General features: G+C 37.9%; 1 protein-coding gene and 1 long non-coding RNA gene across 8 annotated transcripts in view; one reads left to right on the top strand and one right to left on the bottom strand.

Annotated features, from left to right (window-relative positions):
- Positions 1–23,453, bottom strand: part of TANC2 (tetratricopeptide repeat, ankyrin repeat and coiled-coil containing 2) — a 371,608-nt gene that overhangs the window by 272,196 nt on the left and 75,959 nt on the right. The window lies entirely within an intron of this gene.
- LOC121820639 (uncharacterized) lies at positions 1,485–23,400 on the top strand. The gene is made up of 2 exons (XR_006061255.2): positions 1,485–1,821; positions 23,154–23,400. It is a non-coding gene; the product is annotated as an uncharacterized LOC121820639 (long non-coding RNA).

Below are 23,453 nucleotides of genomic sequence, written 5' to 3'. Positions count from 1 at the left end.
GGAATAAATTACAATGAGTAACACTCATATTCAGGCATGTCTTAAATTTTCATTTTTCCATGTGGATAAAATTACATTATACACATCACATTCTGTTTTAACATCAAAACATGCCCTTCAAGTGTGTGATAAATAATATGACTAAAATACAGACATTTCCCCCTACCAGCACTGTCTTTCTAAAGAATAAAAGAAGAAAAAGAAAAAACAAGACTTCAAATAGTATTAAATTTGCATAATCTGCAGAATGTTGGGGTATCAATAAAACAACCTACACGAAAAATACAGACAGTTCAGCTCAGTTCAGTCGCTCAGTCGTGTCTGACTCTTTGCGACCCCATGAATCGCAGCACGCCAGGCCTCCCGTCACCAACTCCCGGAGTTCACTCAGACTCACATCCATCGAGTCAGTGATGCCATCCAGCCATCTCATCCTCTGTCGTCCCCTTCTCCTCCTGCCCCCAATCCCTCCCAGTATCAGTCTTTTCCAATGAGCCAGCTCTTCGCATGAGGTGCCAAAGTACTAGAGTTTCAGCCTTAGCATCATTCCTTCCAAAGAAATCCTAGGGCTGATCTCCTTCAGAATGGATTGGCTGGATCTCCTTGGTTTAAGATAGTTTTGAGTTATCCAGCCAATGGCAAGACAAAAAGTCATCAATTTTGATACCATCACAATCTAAAATGTTTAAATTGCCTGAATTTTAAAAATTAAATCTGAAAACCACGGAAGTAAATTTAAGCAATTCATTCCTCTAAGACTGAAATCTTAACCATGTCTTACCCCAGAGGAGGCTAGTCCTAAGTGTTGAGATTAATTCTTAGGTAAAAGTAACAGTTAAAGATTTTTTAAAAATAATAAACTCACCACTGACCCAAGATGGTGTAGAAAAAAAGTTCAAGCTCTTTAAAAGTGTTTGTGGTATGCTTATGCAATCAATGACTCCATTATCCAACATAGCAAGACTGCAATGATCTACAGTATTTTAAATCTTTTTGTTTTGCTTAAGACACAATTCCTTCACTACAGATAAGACCTCCCACACATTATACATACATCTACATTTATGGACGAAACAGAAGACCTTCAGTCATCAAGCAAGTCAAACTATTTGCTTAAGACTGATTATCTCACCCTGGCGTGTAGAAGGTAGAACAGAGCTGTGTCTGTGAAGTTAAAATTTACTCATCAAGCTTGAGTTCAGATGTTCAGACTTTCTTCAAATATATTTATTTGAACTTCACAGAGGAAAGCCCACTGATATAACAGGTTTCAGTTCAGTTCAGTCACTCAGTCATGTTCAACTCTTTGCGACCCCATGGACTACAGCATACCAGGCTTCCCTGTCCATCACCAACTCCTGGAGTTTACCCAAACTCATGTCCGTTGAGTCGGTGATGTCATCCAACTATCTCATCCTCTGTCACACCCTTCTCCTCCCACCTTCAATCTTTCCCAGCATCAGGGTCTTTCCAAATGAGTCAGTTCTTTGCATCAGGTGGCCAAAGTATTCAAGTTTCAGCTTCAGCATCAGTCCTTCCAATGAATATTCAGGACTGATCTTCTCTAGGATGGACTGGTTGGATCTCCTTGCAGTCCAAGGGACTCTCAAGAGTCCTCTTCAACACCACAGTTCAAAAGCATCAATTCTTCGGCACTCAGCTTTCTTCTTGGTGACTTTCCTGGTGGCTCAGACGGTAAAGCATCTGCCTACAATGCGGGAAAGCAGGCTTCAATCCCTGGGTCAGGAAGATCTCCAGGAGAAGGAAATGGCAACCCACCCCAGTATCTTGCCTGGAAAATCCCATGGACAGAGGAGTCTGGTAGGCTACAGTCCACAGGGTTGCAAAGAGTTGGACGTGACTGAGCGACTTCACTCACTCCTCACAGCTTTCTTTATAGTTCAACTCTCACATCCATACATGACTACTGGGAAAACCATAGCCTTGACTAGATGGACCTTTGTTGGTAAAGTAATGTCTCTGCTTTTTAATATGCTGTCTAGGTTGGTAATAACTTTCCTTCCAAGGAGTAAGAGTCTTTTAATTTCATGGCTGCAGTCACCATCTGCAGTGATTTTGGAGCCCCCCAAAAATAAAGTCTGCCACTGTTTCCCCATCTACTTGCCATGACATGATGGGACTGGATGCCATGATCTTAGTTTTCTGAATGTTGAGTTTTAAGCCAACATTTTCACTCTCCACTTTTACTTTCATCAACAGGCTCTTTAGTTCTTTGCTTTCTGCCATAAGGGTGGTGTCATCTGCTTATCTGAGGTTACTGATATTTCTCCCAGCAATCTTGATTCCAGCTTGTGCTTTTTCCATCCCAGCGTTACTCATGATGTACTCTGCATATAAGTTAAATAAGTAAGGTGACAATATACAGCCTTGACATACTCCTTTCCTTATTTAGAAGCAGTCTGTTGTTCCACGTCCTGTTCTAACTGTTGCTTCCTGACCTGTATACAGATTTCTCAAGAGGCAAGTCAGATGGTCTGTTATTCCCATCTCTTTCAGAATTTTCCATAGTTTGTGGTGATCCACACAGTCAAAGACTTTGGCATAGTCTTTATATACAAAACTAACAGGTACAAAATTAAAAAAAAAAAAAAAAAGACTTGCTTGTCCAACTTAAGTGCTAGCTTTTAAAATCAGAGCTTAGATTTCCTGGATCGGAGAACATTTGTTTTTTTAATCAGCATACTAAATTAAATCCAGCAAATAATACAGAACAATACACTTTTAATACTAAGAAACATTATTAATAGACTTCCTCATCCATTATTTAACAGGGAAAAATGTCATAGGAATATTTACTTCCTAAGGTGAATAGCTTTCAACTCAGGTTATAAACACACTACAACAGTGTTAGTTAAACAAACAAATAAACAAAAAACAACCACAAACGGATATTCTGTACTTAGTGATTTCCTACAAAGAAATTTAAGTTAGAGAAAGTCTAATAAGACAGTGCCTAACTAATTCCAAGACAAATGTTTCCCTTCCCTCAAGTAAAGGATACTTTAAATGATGATTCTTCTCAGTCCAGGATCAAATTATTACAGCTGAAAAATAATGGTAGCCCCAGCCCACTAAAGCATTCTCAGTTAGATAATGTGCCAGAATAAATATTAGATTTGATTTTGTGTATTAAGATTTTAAAGTTGATTGTCTTCAATCCTCCTTTAGAAGCATAAATATATTAAATAGAAGGGGTGGGAGGCACTACGACTACATACATATAATCTATTATGCACATAAAGTTTTACTATCCAGTGTGAATCTGCAAGAACTCTACACACTTAATGCCAACAAGGGCAGACATGATCTAGATGGCATATAGAATGTAATGAAAATGTAAAAGGCCCAGGAACATAAGTCGGATTTATTTATTAGCTGAGGGCTATTTATGAAGAGAGAAATACAGAAGATGGTCCCTGGCTACATAAGCACAACAATAAACAGAAAAGATGAAAAACAGCTCATCAGTTTGGTGTAGAAAAGAGAAAAGAACTACAATTTGTTCAGCATCTATTCTCTACTGGCAGTGGGTTCAGTAGGTCTCTACATTATTCCATTTAATACTAACAATAATTCTAGGAAACAAGTATTATGCCCATTTTAAATGTAAGACAGATTCAGAGAAGTAAAGTGAACTTTCCCGAAATCACAGTTAGTATCAGGTTGGTGCAAATGTAATTATGGTTTCAGACCATGAATTTTAAATCTTTATAAACACATCTTTATTAATCAAAATAGGAATCATTACAATCAACAAATTTTTAATAATGAGAAATAAGTTTGTTTATTGGTCTAGCATAAAAAAAACTGTGCATTCGACAAACTCCTGCAGGCATTTTCTGCATCCTGCTGGTTGTGGAAGTGTTTTCCCTGCAAAAAGTTGCTGAGATGCTTGAAGAAGTGGTAGTCGGTTGGCAAGAGGTCAGGTGAATATGGCGGATGAGGCAAAACTTTGTAGCCCAATTCGTTCAACTTCTGAAGAGTTGGTTGTGAGATGTGTGGCTGGGCCTTTCTGCTGACCAATGCTGGCGGGCAGGTGTTGCAGTTTTCAGGGCTTCTCATCGATTTGCTAAGCATACTTCTCAGATGTAATGGTTTTGCTAGGATTCAGAAAGCTCTAATGGATCAGACAGTCAGCAGACCACCAAACAGAGACCATGACCTTTTCTTGGTACAAGTTTGGCTTTGGGAAGTGCTTTGGAGCTTCTTCTTGGTCCAACCACTGAGCTGGTCATCACTCCAATTGAGAAATGGTTCACTGCTATTCCGTAGAGTAAGAGAAGATGACACTGCAAAATGACAATTTTTTGTCAGCTCATGAGGCACCCATCTATCAAGTTTTTTCACCTTTCCAATTTGCTTCAAATGCCAAACGACCATAGAATTGTCGATGCTGAGTTCTTTGGCAACTTCTCGTGTAGTTGTAAGAGAATCAGCTTTGATGACAGGTCTCAACTGTCGCTGTTGTCAACTTTTGATGGCCAGCCACCGTGCTCAACCTTCAAGGCTCTCATCTCCTTTGCAAAACTTCTTGAACCACCACAGCACTGTACATTCATTAGCAGTCCCTGGGCCAAATACATTGCTGATGTTGTGACTTGTCTCCACTGCTTTATGACCCATTTTGGACTCAAGAAAACTGCTCGAATTTGCTTTTTGTCTGATATCATTTGTATAGTCTAAAATAAATATAAAATAAACAGCAAGTAATATCATTTACCCAAAAAAAATATAAAAGAGAGAAATGTACATTAAAATTATGCATAAAATAATCACATTTACTTAGAATATATTCCAACATTAAATGGAAAATTTCAACAATGCAAAAACTGCAATTACTTTTGCACCAACCTAACAGCACTCCTAAAATTAAGTCTCTGGTTTCAGAAATCTGGCTTCATTCCCAGACCCTCCACTGCCTTTTACAATAATAAAGAATCATTAAGGTAGTGGGGGTAGTGGTTTGCAACTGAAGTAGAAAGAGAACAGAAGTAGAGACCAACTAAGAGTCTACTGCAAAAACCCAGGAAAAGATGAACACTTGGACTAAGAGAGTAGTAGAGGTGGTGAGAAGTGGTCAGATTCTGGATATATTCTGAAGTATAGTGGAGAGAATCTGCTGACAGAAGAGAAAACTACAGAAATAAAGTCAGGATTAATTCTGACATTTGGGGTAAATGATGGATCTGCAACTTACTGAAAAGGAAAGACTGTGAGAGAACAGGTGTGGACCTCTGTTTTGGACATATTGAGTTTGAGATGCCTATTAGACAAATAAGCAGATATGGACAGACATACATGAATACAGCCATTACATAATCACATTTTAAATGCATGATATCCCCAAGGGAGCATAGACAAGAGACAGACAGAGAGAGAGAAAAGAGGTCAGAGGTCTAAGCCTTGGGGCTGAATTCAATATGCAGAGGCTGTGGGTATGAGGAGAGACCAGCAGACAGTAAGAAGTAGTGTCCAGAGAAGAGGAACAAAACCAGCAGAGTACCGAAGTCAAGGAAAGAGGTCATGGAAGGAAAGATCAAACGTTGATAGGTCAAGTAATAGAAACAGTGAGAATTGATCACTGAATTTGGTCGATGTATTTGATTTAGTATGGTTCCTGTGAAGTGGTAAAGTCTGAATGGATTAAGTTCAAGAGAGGTTAGAAAGAGATTCTGGGAAAGGTCTTGTCTCTCCCTGGACATGGAAGATAACCCATGGAGACCCTGGATATTCTGTCTGCCATCTTATAAACACAAGGGGGAGTAAAATATGGGATCAAGTTAACACTATGAAAATTATGGCAGATAGAAAACATCAAGATCCTTGTGGACACTGAATTACTGAAGAAAACTACCCTATCTCTGGACTACAGCTATATTACCCAATAAATCCCCTACGCCGTACTAAGCACAGGCCAGTAAACTAGTCCACAAGCCAAATCTATCCTGCTACCTTTTTTTTTTTTCCTAAAGACAGCCAGTGAGCTAAGAATAGTTTCTACATTTGTAAGTTACTGGAAAACAGTTTAAAAAATAGTATTTTGTGACAAATAAAAATGGTATAAAATTGAAATTTTAAGTGTCCATAAAGTTTTATTAGAATACGGTCATGATCACTCATTTACATACTTCTGTGAAATTGATACAGTAACACCCTATGAAGTTGCGGTGAGAAATGAATGTAATAGTAAACACAGCATGCCATCTGCACCAAGTAAACACTTATTAAATGATAACTGTACTCTTCATCTATCATCATCATGATCAACAACATCCTTTCACCAAAAGATGGCTTAAATGTCATTTCCTATCTTCTTTGTAAAGACTTTCTGGAGGCCTATCACAATTAAATGTTCCCTCTTCTGTGCTTCCAAAGCACATTATACCTATCTGTTTTACAGCACTGCCACACTGAATAATAATTATTTATATGATTATCTCTGGACTGTAAAATGTTCAAAGCTTGTCTCTGAAAGCCTTATTCATATGGTATTTTCAGTGCCAACTTTGGAATATATAGCTATTCCTTAAAAAAAAGAAGTTGAATTAATTTCGTCAAGGCCTAGCTCTAAAATTAATACCTTTATCAAATCAAGTCAAGGAAAAAAAAAGTGGTATTGAAATGGTTTGAGATACAGTTTTAGAAGTGTTTTTCTTTTCTTATCCCAACTATTACTATTAAAAGAAAAGATGAGCAGCATCATTCTAAAGCACTATGACCTTATCTTCCACTTCAATCTCCATAATCTTTATTTATCAATAAAAATGTTCATAGGGAAGCCCAGGCCCATCTAAAAGTTTATTTAGTTCTTAAGAAAATATACACAGAGTTTCCCTACAGAGAAAAGGAAACATTCCATACCAGACAAAATATACTGGTTAACATGCCATAGGTACTACAGCTAGTAGTTTTCAAAAGTATTCTATATGGGTTTCCCTGGTGGCTCAGATGGTAAAGAATCTGCCTGCAATGCAGGAGACCTGGGTTCAACCCCTGGGTCAGGAAGATCTCCCGGAGAAAGGAATGGCAACCCACTCCAGTATTGTTGCTGGGATAATCCGATGGTCAGAAGAGCCTGGTGGGCTACAGTCCATGGCGTCTCAAAGAGGAGTTAGACATAACTGAGTGACTACACTTTTGGGGGGCTTCCCTGGTGGCTCAGATGGTAAAGAATCTGCCTGTAATGCAGGAGACCCAGGTTTGATCCCTGAGTTGGGAAGGTCCCCTGGAGAAGTATAATCTTTACCTTTCAATAAAAATATTCATAGGGAAGCTCAGATCTACCTAAAAGTTTATTTAGTTCTTAAGAAGACATGTACTGAGTTTCTCCAAAGAGAAAAAGAAGGATTGTACACCAAACAAACAACTGATTAGCAGGCCATCAGTACTATAGCTAATACTTTTCAAAAACATACTATAAGATATTTTCAAAGTTTGTAAGAACATAAAACTGCCTAGTTCACAGGTTTTCATAGACCTAGATTGTATACTCTAAATTGAAAAAAAGAGTAACTTCTTTATGATGAGTTATTTATTTATATTTGCCTAAGGCATCCAAAATGTCCTAGAAAGTCTGATCTGCAGCTCAAGAAAAGTTCTGCTAAACAGAATGTTTTGATTCTCATGATGGAGCTAATACATCAGTGATGATGACTAATAACAGGGAAACAAAACAGATTTGCTAATTTTAAATGGAGCAATCACCAGTAATAATGTCAGTATTTTAAAAGCTGATGACTGTGCTTTCAAGGTGCACAAGCCTAACACTAAGGTGGTGGTGGTGTTCTTCAGTCACCCAGTAGTGTCCAATTCCTTGCAACCCCATGGACTACAGCACGACAGGCTTCCCTGTCCCTCACCATCTCCTGAACTTTGCCTGAGTTCATGTCCATTGCATCGGTGATGTCATCCAGCCATCTCATCCTCTGACGCCCTCTTCTTCTTGTTCTGCCATCAATCTTTTCCAGCATCAGGGACTTTTCCTATGAGTCAGCTGTTTGCATCACATGAAAAATACTGGAGCTTCAGCATCAGTCCTTCCAGTAAATACACAGGGCTGATTTCCCTTAAGATTGACTGGTTTGATCTCATGCTGTCCAAGGGGACTCTCAAGAGTCTTCTCCAGCCCCACAGTTCGAAAACATCAATTCTTCAGCACTCCATCGTCTTTACAGTCCAGCTCTCACAATCATACGTGACCACTAGCAAGACCATAGCCTTGACTATACGGACCTTTGTTGGCAGAGTAACATCTCTGCTTTTCAACACACTGTCTAGGTTTGTCATTGCTTTCCTGACAAGAAGCAATCGTCTTCTGATTTCATGGCTGCAATCACCATCTACAGTGATTTTAGAGCCAATAAAGAGGAAATCTGTCACCACTTCCACCTTTTCCCCCTCTACTTGTCATGAAGTAATGGGGCTGGATACCAGGACCTTAATTTTTTTAAATATTTAGTTTTGAGGTGGCTCTTTGACTCTCTTCCTTTACCCTCATCAAGAGGCTCTGTAGTTCCTCTTTGGTTTCTGCCATTAGAGTGGTATCATCTGTATATCTGAGGTTGATGTTTCTCCCACCTATCTTGATTCTGGCTTGTAACTCATCCAGCCTGTCATTTCTCATGATGTGCTCAGGGTAGATTAAACAGACAGGGTGGCAGCAGATAGCCCTGTTGTACTCCTCAACTTTGAACCAACCAGTTGTTCCATACAGGGTTCTAATTGTTGCTTCTTAAACCACATACAGGTTTCTCAGGAGACAGGTAAGATGGCCTGGTATTTCCATTTCTTTAAGAGCTTTCCACAGTTTATTATGATCCACACAATCAAAGGCTTTGGCATAGTCAATGAAACAGAGGTAGATGTTTTTCTGGAATTCCCTAGCTCTCTCTATATGATCCAGCAAATGTTGGGTTTGTTTAATGCTTTTCTCATGATTAGAGTGGGATTAGACTCAGATTATAGGTTTTGGCGAGAAAGACACAGAGGCAAATTGCCATCCTAATCATATCATTTCAAGAGGACACACTATTAATAGCATGAAACTCGTTAAATATCCTATATAACTGAAAAGGAAAAAGTGAAGCTCAAGCTTCCTAGACTGTGCCAACATTAATGAAAATAGTCATTACCTACTTGGTCTACATTATGTGCCAGGCACTATGGTCAATGTTTTATGAATTCATGTCACTCAATTCTCAATAAAACCTTATGAGAAAAATATTAGCTTTCTTCTTCTTCTTCTTTTTTTTTTTAACTAGATCAGGAAACAAGAGCTGAGACTTTAAGCAAAAATGGTCACAACTACAGAGTTATTAAGTGCAGGACCCAGATGTGAAATGGCCTGATTCTTTAAGGCCCATTCTCTTCTCCACCATTCGAGGTCACCTCCCTGCAAAAGGGAATAGAATTATTTTTGCATCTATATGCAGACATGCCATGATATGTTAGGGAGCTCTAACAGTATGGTTGTAGGAGATGAAAACAAGATGAAAAAATTCCAAGATGAATTTGAAATAATCTCTGATTTCAAACTTCTTCCTCTTGGATTGGGTACTCAGTACAGTTCACTAGAGTTCCTGAGCTTATCTAACATTTTCTTCTCCACATGGAGTTTCCTAGTATGCACAGATATCTCCACACATAAATACTTCTTAGATGCATAGAATGATAGAGCCAGATGGAATTGGGGGTTTCTTTGTCTCTGTCAATTTTTTTTTTTTACATTCTGTGAAGCTGAAGCTTTAAAGTAACGTCCAGCATAGCAATTTATAATAGTTAAAATGATAAATGAATGTCAACAATAACTGTATATATACCTATGTATTTTTTAGGAGATTCCCTGATAGCTCAGTTGGTAAAGAATCCACCTGCATTGCAGGAGACCCCAGTTTGATTCCTGGGTCGGGAAGATCTGCTGGAGATGGGATGGGCTACCCATTCCAGTATTCTTGGGCTTCCCTTGCGGCTCAGCTGCTAAAAAATCTGCTTGCAATGTGGGAGACCTGGGTTCAATTCCTGGATTGGGAAGATCCCATGGAGAAGGGATAGCCTACTCACTCCAGTATTCTGGCCAAGAGAATTCCATGTAGTGTATAGTCCATGGGGTCCAAAGAGCTGGACACAAGTGAGTGACTTTCACTTCACTTTACATTTAGTGTTCTTATCTACTGAAACCCGATGCTGAGGAGGACATATATGGGTCTCAACCTCGGTTGCACATCAGAATGATCTAGGAACCCAGGGATTTTGAAAAATATTTTAAATTCCAGCTATTCTCCCAAATCAATTAAGTAAGAATAACTGAGCCTCAATCCTAGACAGGAATATTTCTTTAAAGCTCCCTGGGTGATTCCAAATTGCAGCCATAGTTGGGAAACATGAGTAGAGATTAGGTTGTGTTGTGATAGTGATGAACTGAATCCATCTGAAATTTTCCAGTGCTAATGTTAGAGGTCAAAGCTACTAACTGCGTGGAAGGATATGATCTCTCAGTTGAGGACAAAGATTATATTCATAGGTTTACTCTCTGATCTCTTTTCTTCTGTTTACCTTTTACTATAATTTATTTTGGTGACTTGGGGGTGGTGATGCTGTAGACTAAACGGGGTAATATTGCGTAATGCAAAGAAGAGTTTAACCTACAGTTAACTAGTCTCAATGTCCAAATTTGTACTGGGCTTGATAAATTATATTACTGAGATGATGATTTTATCTAACTGTAAAGTTTCCTAAGATTCTAAAAACCAGAATAGCCTCTGCTTCTTTCTATTAACCTGGGCCTCAGGGGAGTCACAGCCTCTAAAGTATGAGATGGGATGTTCAGGAACAGTACCGGATTTTATTTGCAAAGACAGTTGGGAATAAAAGAACATCATGCACGGAGGGAAGTTCAAAGAGTTTGGTAATGGCTAGAGAACAGCAAGTTGGGGGCAGAGGCAGGATATAAAAGTAGAAAAGTTGGCAGAGGCAAAATCACAAAAGGCATAATCATTATTCATGATGATCAATCTGACCTTTTTCCTGTAAGTGGGGGGAAGAAAATGACAGGCATTAAGCAGGGGAGGAGCATGATCTGACTAGTGTTCTGAGAAGATAAATTTGGAATGCACATATAAACTGGCACTATGGGGTCACAGGCTAAAGGCAAAGAGATAGCTGCAATAAGTCCAGAGGAAAGAACGCCTGAATAAATGCACTAGCATTAAGAATACAGAGGAAAAGCGAGATTCATGGACTATTTGAGACAGAACAAAGACTTTGTACCCATTTAAAAGAACTGTTTCTAACCACTATCATCATTTTCTTTCTCTTTTTCTTCTTTAAATCCATTCCCATCAGGCATTTGCCCACACTACTCCAAAAAACTTACACTTATCAAGATCCCCTATAAAGTCCACTGCTAAATCCAATGGTCAGTTCTCAGTTTTATTTTTGGACTGACTGCCAACATGTGATGCTGTTAATCATTCTGGAGCTTTCTCTTCACTTAACTTATAAGAGCCCACACTTTCCTGCCTCTATGGCTCCTTCTTCATCAGTCTCCCTGGCTGCCTCTTTCTCATCTCCCTCATCTCTAAATGTTGTCCTGCCCCAGGGCTCATTTTTCTGACCTATACTCTTTGCTGTGTAATTCCCTTGGTTATCTCAAACAGATCCACGGTTTTCTGTTTCATCTATACACTGATGATTTCCAAATTTATCTCTCTAGCCTGGACCTCATCCATGAACTAACTCCGTATTTATGGAGTTATCTACCCTACATCTCTACTATGAATATCAGAAGGACATCTCAAGATTTAATGTCTTAATATTCCTCCATAAACCTGCTCCTCTCACAACCCTCTTCATCTTTGTAAAGAGCAACTTCACTCTTTTAGTTGCTCAAGTCAAAAACCTTGGAGTCATCCTTAACCCATCTTTTTCTCTCACACTGCACATACAAGCCAACAGTAAATCCTGTCAGCCATACATTCATAACATATCAAAACTACCTCTTACTCTTTGCTACTGGTCCAAGCCACCTTCATGTATAACCTGGTTCCCTGCCCCTGCCTGGCTTCAACCAAGTCGCAACATAGCAATCAGAATGCTTCTATGAAAACACAAATCAGACTATGATACTCCTCCCTTCAAAACCCTTCAAAGATTCCCCCATCTTAATAAGAGTAAAAGTCAAAATTCATAGGTCAAGGTGCTATGTAATCTGACCCTCATCCCCTCTCTGACTTCACTTCCTACTTACTCTTGCCTCTCTGGCTTGACTGTGGGGTACTGGGTCGCCCTCACTATGCTTCAAACACCCCAAGAATGTACCCATATCAAAATCCCTGCCTGGAATACTTTCTTCTCAGATATCCGTTTGGCTTGTTTGTTCACCTCCTTCAGGTTGATACCTAACTGTCCTCTCTATGAGGCCGTCCCTCACCACCCCTAAGTAAAATTGTGTCCACCCACACACACCATATTTACACAGATATATTTTTTCTCCCTTCCCTGCTTCATTTTTCTTAGTAGATATCACTAACATATTCTACATTTTACTTATTTATCTTAACTTTGACCTTGTTCTCCACTAGAATTTAAGTTCCATAAGAGTAAATCATTTTGTATTCATTGTTCTATCCCCATGCCTAGGACAGTATACAATACATAAGATATACTCAAAAAATAACTCTTGAATTAATTAATTTGCCTAGGTGAAATGAGTAAAAGGAAGAAATTCTGGCTGCCTTAGAATTATTAACTTGGGTATTTCATTGCACTGATTACAATGTCATTAACCAAGCTATAGGATAGAAGGTGGAAGACTGGGAAAGAGAAAAAATAAGTCACTCTAAGCAAGGAGTCAATTTAAAATCTGATTTAGAGCAGCATCAATTTCTAAATTTAGAACTAGGTGGAGGGAAACATGAAGAGCCAGAAATAGAATAACTGAATCCCTTGAAAACCAAGTTAGCCACTCTCAAATAAGAGTTCGGTAATGATTCTCAAGCCAAACATTTCTGCTTTACTTTAAAATCCATTATTCTGCGAGGTCGCTCCTTATTCACCTAACTGCATGAAAACTAGAAAGATCCATCTACATAACAACTAGCTTTTTAAAATCTTTATTTCAACGTCCCAAATACACTTCAAACTCAAAATATCCAAACATGAAATTCTGACCTTTCCCTCACCCTTCAAACCTGACACTCTGTAACAAAGCTCCTCATCTCAATAAATTCATCACCAAATATTGTTGATTTTCCCTCTTAAATATCTCTTGAATCCATCTTCCTGTCTCCATATCCAATCTGCATCCATTCCTGTATCCATTCTCTTCTGAATGTTTATATTACTCTTCTGAGTAATCACTTAGAAATGCAAATCCCGTAGTTATCCCATTTAATGTTTAAAATGCTTAAATGCTCTCCCGTCAGAAGAGATAAAAATTCTTAACATGATCTATAAGGTTTTATTTTTTTCCAGCTTCATTTCTAATTAGCTCTCCCTTTGTTTCCCTAATATTGGCTTTCTTTCATTTTCTGATCTCTACCCTCAGGATATCTAGAGCAGAAACCTGAGAAATAAATACCATATACTCAGGGAGTCAGGATAAACTGCTTTTCACCCAAAATTCCTGCCTTCATATATGAAGATAAGTTTCGACTGCACTAATAACACAGAATTTTATGTCATATAGTTCACAATAAAAGAAAGCTTCATATTTATTTCTCTTATTCCCTGAAAAGAAAGATAGCTACTGACAGACTAAAACTCAAACCTCTCCCTCCCACTTCATTCCTGAGGCACAGCATCTTTCTGTTCTGACTGATAACTACGTTTAAATACACTGACATTGAAAAGCCCAAAGTAAAAAAAGCCCACAAATCATATATTATCTAAATAGCTTCAATTTTCACAAATAAATTATTCTTACCCTGTATACCTAAGTAATACTTTGCCGCCACTGGTTTATACATAATTTTTTTTTCAAATACTCAGCATGATATTATGTGTAATACTTAATCTTTACTGTATTATTTGTGATAATGATGGCAAGGAAAATGAAAATTCACGATCAAAATGATTTAAGAAAAACATGCTATAAAGCTAACAACATGACCTTAACATACATTGTTGTTTTTGTTCAGTCAACAAGTTGTGTTTGACTCTTTGCGATTCCATGAACTGCAGCATGCCAGGCTTCCCTGTCTCTTCCCATCTCCTGGAGTTTGCTTAAACTCATGTCTGTTGAGTTGGTGATGCCATCCAACCAACTCATCTTCTGTCACCCCATTCTTCTCCTGCCCTCAATTCTTCCCAGCATTAGAGTCTTTCCCAATGAGCTGGCTGTTTGCATCAGGTGGCCAGTGTATTGGAGCTTCAGCTTCAGTCCTTCCAATGAATATTCAGGGTTGATTTCCTTAGGAAATCAGTTTGGACTGACTGGTTTGATCTCCCTGCAGTCTAAGGACTCTCAAAGAGTCTGTTCCAGCACCAGAGTTTGAATTAATTCTTTGGTGCTGGGTCGTCTTTATGGTCCAACTCTCACATCCGTGAATGACTAGAGGAAAAACCACAGCTTTGATTATATGGTCTCTTGTCAGTGAAGTGATGTCTCTGTTTTTTAATACACTGTCTAGGTTTGTCATAGCTTTCCTTCCAAGGAGCAAGCATCTTTTAATTTCATGGCTGCAGTCACCATCTGCAGTGATTTTGGAGCCCAAGAAAACAGAGTCTGTCACTGTTTCCATTGTCTGCCCGTCTTTTTGCATGAGGTGATGGGACAGGATGCCACGATCTTTGTTTATTGAATGTTGAGTTTTAAGTCACCTTTTTCACTTTCCTCTTTCACTTTCATCAGGAGGCTCTTTAGTTCTTCTTTGCTTTCTGCCATAAGGGTAGTGTCATCTGCATATTTGAGGTTATTGATATTTCTCCCGGGAATCTTGATTCCAGCTTATGCTTCATCCAGCCTGACATTTCACATGATGTACTCTGCATATAAGTTAAATAAGCAGGGTGACAATATACAGCCTGGACGTACTCCTTTCCCAATTTGGAACCAGTCCGTTGTTCCATGTCTGGTTCTAATTGGTGCTTCCTGACTGCATACAGGTTTCCCAGGAGGCAAGTAATGTGGTCTGGTATTCCCATGTCTTTACGGATTTTCCAGTTTGTTGGGATCCACAGAGAGGCTTTAGTGTAATCAGTGAAGCAGAAGTAGATATTTCTCTGGAATTCCCTTGCTTTTTCTATGACCCAACAGATGTTAGCAATATGATCTCCGATTCCTCTGCCTTTTCTAAATGTAGTTTGCCTATCTGGAAGTTCTTGATTTACATACCACTGAAGCCTAGCCTGAAGGATTTTGAGCATTACCTTGCTAGCCTGTGAAATGAGCATAGTCGTACAGTAGTCCAAACATCTTTAGCATTGCCTTTCTTTGGGACTGGAATGAAAACTGACCTTTTCCAGTCCTATGGTCACTGCTGAGTCTTCCACATTTGCTGACACACTAAGTTTATCACTTAAACGGCATCATCTTTTAGGATTTGACATAGCTCAGCTGGAATTTCATTACCTCAACTAGTTTTGTTCGTGGTAATACTTCCTAAGGCCCACTTGACTTCATACTCCAGGATGTCTGGCTCTAGGTGAGTGACCATACCATCATGGTTATCTGGGTCATTAAGAGTTTTTTCTATGTAGTTCTTTTGTGTATTCTTGCCACTTCATTTTACTCTCTTCTGCATCTGTCAGGTCCTCGCCATTACTGTCCTTTACAGCGCCCATCTTTGCATGAAATGTTCCCTTGGTATCTCCAATTTTCTTGAAGAGATGTCTAGTCTTTCCCATTCTACTGTCTTCCTCTATTTCTTTGGATTGTTCACTTGAGAAGGCTTTCTTATCTCTCCTTGCTATTCTCTGGCACTCTGCACTCAGTTGGGTATATCTTTCCATTTCTCCTTTGCCTTTCTCTTCTTTTCTCAGCTATATGTAAGGCATCCTCAGACAACCATTTTGCCTTTTTGCATTTCTTCTTCTTTGGGATGGTTTTGGTCACTGCCTCCTGTACAATGTTATAAACCTCTGTTTATAATCTTCAGGGCACTCTATCAGATCTAATCCCTTGAATCTATTTGTCACCTCCACTGTATAATCATAAGGGATTTGATTTAGGTCATATCTGAATGGGCTAGTGGTTTTCCCTACTTTCTTCAACTTAGGCCTGAATTTTGCAATAAGGAGCTCATGACCTGAGTTACAGTCATGTCCAGTCTTGTTTTTGCTGACTCTATTGATATACATAATATACAAAATTTAAAAATAATATTCCTTTCTTTAAGCTTGTCATTAGTAAGGTTCTTACTAGAGTATTACCATTCTGTATTTTTCTCCCAAGAAACTAGGAAACTCTTCCTAGGAAACTAGGAAGTGGTTGAACACTAGTGATCATTAGGATCAAACAGAATATAAAAATATTTAATCAAAGAATATGGAAGGAACTGAATAAAGAACTAGAAAACAGACTTTCATGTAAATAAAGGACCTTTGAATATGACAAAATAGCATTACTAAAAAACACTGGAGTAAGGAAAGGCTACTAGACAACAAATAAGGTGGGAAAATTGTCTTTCTCCACAGGATAAAAAATTAGATCCCATTCTCACACCATAATCCTATCATCAAAAATTAATTGAAAAAAGAAAAACTAAAATTAAAAATCTGAAACTGAAAAATACAACTTAAACCATTTTAAGAAACTACAGGAGTATATATCTGTGATCTCTTAAAGAAAGATTTCTGAAACAAAATAGGAGGAAAGAATGTTAAATATGAATAAAATTTTAAACTTCTATTCAATATGAGTTTAAACTTCTGTAAAGAAAACAAATATTCTAGGCTTTGCAGACAACATGTTTTCTGTTGCAATTACTCAACTCTGCCACTATAGTGCAAAAGCAGCCACAGACAATATATAGCTAAATTAGTACGGCTACGTTACAATAAAACTCTACTATGGACACAAACCTGAATTTCATATAATTTTCACATGGTCCTTTCACAAAGTCTGTCTAGTCAAGGCTATGGTTTTTCCAGTAGTCATGTATGGATGTGAGAGTTGGACTATAAAGAAAGCTAAGTGCCAAAGAATTGATGCTTTTGAACTGTGGCGCTGACTCTTGAGAGTCCCTTGGACTGCAAGGAGATCCAACCAGTCTATCCTAAAGGACATCAGTCCTGAATATTCACTGGAAGGACTGATGTTGAAGCTGAAACTCCAATACTTTGGCCACTTGATGCAAAGAACTGACTCATCTGAAAAGACCCTAATGCTGGGAAAGGCTGAAGGCGGAAGAAGGGGATGACAGAGGATGAGATGGTTGGATGGCATCACTGACTCAATGGATATGAGTTTGAGTAAACTCCAGGAGTCGGTGATGGACAGGGAGGTCTGGCATGCTGCAGTCCATGGGGTCACAAAGAGTCGGACACGACAGAGCTACTGAACTGAACTGTATGTCATTTTAATACACAATTCTTTCTTTCTTTTTTTTGCTAATGACTTGTTGCTTGCTGTTTATTTTACATTTGGACTATGGAAATGATGTTAGACAAAAAGCAAATTTGAGCAATTTTCTTATTTGAGTTCAAAATGGGTTGTAAAGCAGCAGGGACAACTCAACATCAACAACGCATCTGACCCAGGAACTGCTAATAAGCGTACAGTGCAGGGGTGGTTCAAGAAGTTTTGCAAAGGAGACAAGAGCCTTGAAGATGAGCAATACAGTGGCTGGCCATCAGAAGTTGACAACAACTGAGAGTCATCATTCAAAGCTGATCCTTTTAAAAATACACAAGAAGCTGCCAAAGAACTCAGCCTTGACCATTCTATGGTCGTTGGGCATTTGAAGCAAACTGGAAAGGTGAGAAAGCTTGGTAAGTGGGTGCCCCATGAGCTGACTGAAAATCAAAAAGATCATCATTTTGAAGTGTCGCCTTCTCTTATTCTACATAAAAACAACAAACCATTTCTTGATTGGACTGTGACATATGACCAAAAGTGGATTTTTCATGACAACCGGTGACAACCAGCTCAGTGGTTGGACCAAGAAGAAGCTCCAAAGCACTTCCCAAAGACAAACTTGCACCAAAAAAGGTCAAGGTCACTATTTGGTGATCTGCTGCATGTCTGATCCACTACAGCTTTCTGAATGCTAGTGAATCCATTACATCTGAGAAGTGTGCTCGCAAATTGATGAGGTACACCAAAACACCACAATGCTTACAGCCAGCACTGGTCAACAGAGAGGGCCCAGTTCTTTTTCATGACAACGCCCAACCACACAAAGCTTCAAAAGTTGAATGAATTGGGCTACGACACTCTGCCTCATCTGCCATATTCACCTGACCTCTTGCCAACCAACTACCACTTCTTCAAGCTTTTTGATAACTTTTTGCAGGGAAAACGCTTCTACAACCAGATGGAGGCAGAAAATGCTTTCCAAGAGTTCGTCAAGTCCTGAAGCACAGATTTTCATGCTACAGGAATAAACAAACTTACTTCTCACTGGCAAAAAATGTATTGAGTGTAATGATTCCTATTTTGATTTATAAAGATGTGTTTGAGCCTAGCTAAAATGATTTAAAATTCATGGTCCAAAACTGCAATTACATTTGCACCAACCTAATAATTTAAGTGAGAAAAGAGGAAATCCTAATATAAAGATGTGAGAATGGCAGAGGAAAAGAGAAGACAAAGTTGAGAAATATTCAGAAGTTTTCATCAGCGGGACTTGATGACTGATTGATTAGATGTTGGCAGTCATTTTGGGGAGTGTAGAAAGCTTCATGTGTTTTCCAACTGCTTCCTGACTACACTTGCTCTGACTTTTAAATAGCTTTTAGAACTGACATCTGCATTAGCTGATAATGGACCATCAGCGATAGCTAAGTGATAGAAAAGCATTTTAGAAAACAAAATATCAGAGCAATTTTGAAAGAGATGTAGCAGAAAGGTTTTTTCTCTGCTCTGTAGTTTCTGACAAAATGTGTGTCACAGTATAAGTACCTGAGGGCTAAGGATACTGTTGAGTACTAGTGTATCTTAATCTTCAATTACTGAAGGAAGATATGATCAAAGAGTTTGGGACCACATAACTACAAATCCTGGTTCCAACATTTACTGTATGACTTTGGTCAAGTCATTTAACTTCTTCTCTGTTTCCGTTTCTTTATCTCTGCTGCTACTAAATGAGTATAATAAAATAATAGACTTTATCCCATAAGGTTGTGAAAATTAAATGAATATAACTGTGTATTTATGTATGTAGGCATGTGTGTCTTTTATGTGTCTTTTTGTATTTATGTATGTGGTTTTGTGTGTGTGTGTGTGTGTGTGTGTGTGTGTGTGTGTTTGTTGTTATTATTCATTCATCATACTAGGTACCCGCTAAGTGCTGGGACAGTGTACTATGTGCTAGAGAAGTGGAAATGAGAAATTTACATTTTTGCTCCCTTACAGTAAATAGCCATCTACACTGAAAGACAGGCATGTAACGTAATGTGCTCTCTCCACCCTAAGTAATTAACAATTCCTAAATCATCCGAGGCCATCAAAAATTTTAATGTCATTTAATCTTTCAACAATTGCTAAAAATCAATGGAAAAGGCTTCTTATTACACATAAAGACATCATTACTAATATACAAATCTATGGATGTTGTCATTTTCTAACCTATGTTTTCACTCTTATCTCTAAATTTGTACGTTATTCTATTTCTTCTATCCTCCTGAAAGGTTCTCATCTAAAAAATTCATAAATAAATAAATCTAATGCTAATCTGAAAGATTCACAAAGAAATAAAACTTCTAGAAACTTATCTCTAAATTTCCCTCTGTTCTAAGAATGTTTTCATTTTTTAATTTCTTTCATTCTTAACTACACCATTACTGTGAAATCATAAATAATACCCTAAGAAACTACCTGAATCTTAGAACTATAAAGACAAAGATGGGTGAATGAATATTAACAAGAGTTTTTTTATTGCTTAGTTGAAAACGATTATTCTCTTTAGCGTGAAACCTTTTGGTTTTTATTCTGTAAGAGTATTTGTACATTTTCTTTAATAAAATGATGTTTCTTTATTGTCAAAAGCATCTAGTTATTCCCTCATCAACTTACTTCGCAACATTCTCCTTCAACAAAAGATATCTTAATTGCATCCAGCTCTCTACCGAAAATTTACAGTGCTAATCCTTGCCAGCCATTTTGTTTTCAGCTTGTAACACTAGCAGCCAGCTGCCTTCAGCCTGACTCTATTAGCATATCGGATAATTTACAAAATAAGCACAGAAATGGAACTAAAAGATATGGGTGGCTTATATCAGAATAAAATGATACATTAGATAAACTCTTTAAACATGCTTCTTTACTTCTTTTCAGTATAATAATTGAAAGTAATCAATATTTTCTTAATATAAATGCTCATTCCTGCACACAGTAATTTTTCCTTTTCCCAGGGTCTGTGAGTGAAGTTGACCTATCACTGTTTAAATATAAGACTTCTCAAATTTTAATAGAATAAACTACAAGTGTATTTTACATGTTTTTTCAAAGGATAAAAGGGTTGGATATTTGGTGCTGTAATTTATAACTATATTCCAGCAGGCCACCTAACCAAGAATAATAAATACATAAAAGCTAACATATATTGTTCTCACATCTCAAGGGTGTTTCTAGTAGCCAGCAGACAGCAAACAATTCTTCACCTGTTTTGACTTGCAATAGCCTGCTGTTTGAATGTCAATATTAACGTGCCCTCACCAAATATCACTAAAGTCTTAGATAACAAATTATCTAAAGCAGTTTTAATATGATGGGAAAGGGTAGGACCAAAGAGTTTCTACCAGTGTGCTGTTCTTCAGAACTCTTTTCTATTCCATCCTTCCTCTTCCCCCAGTAAGCCCCACTCATCCACATTTAATAAACATTCTGAAATTATATTATTCATTAACCCATTCCATCACTTAACATAACGCTCTTTTAAGAGGCTCTTCTAGCTCATTAAATAATACTATCTAGAAAGTTTGTTAACTTAATAGAATACAACACTTCCTTTAAGTAACAATAAACAACAGCAAAGAGTCTGAAGGGGGAAAAAAATCCTGCAAGAAAATATAATGCTCAAGGATAAGGATTACCGAAGTGTTTTTAACAACTTCATTTTCTCTTCCAAACCCCTCCCTGTCTCCAAGGCATTTTTCTGTTTTTACTGTGATGCTAACTAACCCTCCAGGCTGCTGTAGAAACCTCTGGTTAGAATGGATTTCAAGGCTGCTGTGACTTGTGAGGAACCAATCAGATTTCTTTGTTTCATCTGCAACATTCCATCAGGGTTATATAACATCTTAGACACATGAAACATCCTAATAATAAGTGTATTTTCATCTACAGTTAGTTATCTATTGTCACCAAAGTTTGCACATAAAAATCCCATATTATTATTCTGTGTCATTCTATAAAATCAAAGGAATATAGTACAGATGAGAAGGTTATATTTCTTCTGGGGGGGAGAAGATAGCGTGAACTTGCTTTGTCTAAAAGAAAAGAGTTTTTAAAAATATAAAATATGAGCCCTCTGCAGACTGATGAGATCAATACTGATCCCTCCTTATTTCTGTCTACAGTAAAGTAGGTGAGGTAATTCAGCACAGCACCAAACAGCCATACAGTTGCTAATTCTTACCACATACAACATGACATTAGTATAGAATAAAACACAGATTTTTAAACTCAGGCTTAATCTTCACTAATTTTTTTAAACACAGAAAAATTAAGTATTTCATACTTGAACATTTTCTCAAACAAGAGAATCTGAACTCTAAATGTCACAGCCCAACTAAACACCCACAACAGCAACCAAAAAACAGTCTACCAGCAGCACTGTTACCTATACGATCAAAATACTTGCAGTACACTTATACTGGAACCACACAAATATTCATATTCTCTCTCTCCCTGCTAGAGATCACGCTGCATAACTTAAAACACTGCTCTTCTGTGCTATTAATATAACAACTCAGATATTCAGAACAGATTCGGCTAGAACCTGTGAATCTAGTCTTTTCTTTCTTTTTACAACTTGAAGGCATCCCACATATGATGCTTACAAATCAGCACAGGATTAAAATAGTGACTGAATGCATAAAAAAGCTGAGTCTGTTGGGTGTGGCTTAAGTAAATATATCTTGTCTCAACTGGACAGCTCCTCAGTAACATGCAGTCACCGACACCCAAAATATATGAGTACATAAGCGCTTCCGGGAGTGGGTGGGAAACGAAACCTCCATGGTATTTTTTTATGCTTGATGTTCAATTGTTTCTATACTGTACTTCTGAAATGACAGTGCCTTGAGCCAATGCTGAGCGTTGCTCAAGAAACCAAGGACAGAGAAATTTTACTTGTCCTACTTCCTCTCCTTATTTTATACTCACTGTCTAAAACATGGCCGTTCTTACTAACATTTTGCTTTCTTAAAAGAGGTAATCATTTAAATCATGACTATGTGCAATGCGAACTCACACTGCATCACACTCATCAATAAAATATTAAGTGCCAACTCCAGTGTTCATTCTACTTATTTTCCATCTCACCAGAGAATGCTCTACTAATGCTCTCTACTATTATAAAAATGAACAACATACGGAAAGAACAATACCAGGAGCTGCGACAAATGTGCAACAGAAAATGAAAAACCTGTTAAGTGTTTACTTTTTTAAAAAACCTAGTGCTTAAAAAAAAACCTTCATATATTCATGTATATGTACATCTATTTCTCTATATACACATTATACATATTTAGTACAAATATCAATCTGTTTATAAGCTGCCAGACATGCATTCATCAATGCTACACATGCAATATACCTGAAACCTCTATAAAGAGAGGGCATGCAGACTTCAGAACTACACATTTTCATTCTTAAGTGGCTATAATCAAATATTAAAACAGCTAAGGATATCTGACATACTGAACTATATCTAAGCTTTTCATCTTGTTAAGTAATTTTCTCTGCTATTCCGTGTAGCAAACCCACCTTTGGATCATATTGAGGATTATTTTTTCCCCATGCCCTCTAGGTGCTGCACCATTTTGTCTTCTGGACAGTGGAGGAATCAGCAGAACAGCAGTGAAGGAGTGTAGTGGAGCCAGCAGAGGCAGTGCCAGCCTCCTACTGCAGTCTGTATACTGAACGCACTCAAACCCACAGGTGCCTACGTAAAATCCTCCAGCTGCAGCCTGCAACTTAATGTTTCCTTCAGCAGCAGATCTGTATGCTACTTTCAATTTCTTTTAACCCAATAAATGTACAGGATTCAAACAGCAGTATGCATCTTCTGAAAATGAATTTCACAGAAAATACCTACATAGACTTTATT

The sequence above is a fragment of the Ovis aries genome, chromosome 11 (genome assembly GCF_016772045.2).
Source record: "Ovis aries strain OAR_USU_Benz2616 breed Rambouillet chromosome 11, ARS-UI_Ramb_v3.0, whole genome shotgun sequence".
NCBI lineage: Eukaryota > Metazoa > Chordata > Mammalia > Artiodactyla > Bovidae > Ovis > Ovis aries.
The sequence above is the reverse complement of the archived record's forward strand: the minus strand, read 5'-3'. Positions and strand labels throughout refer to the sequence as shown.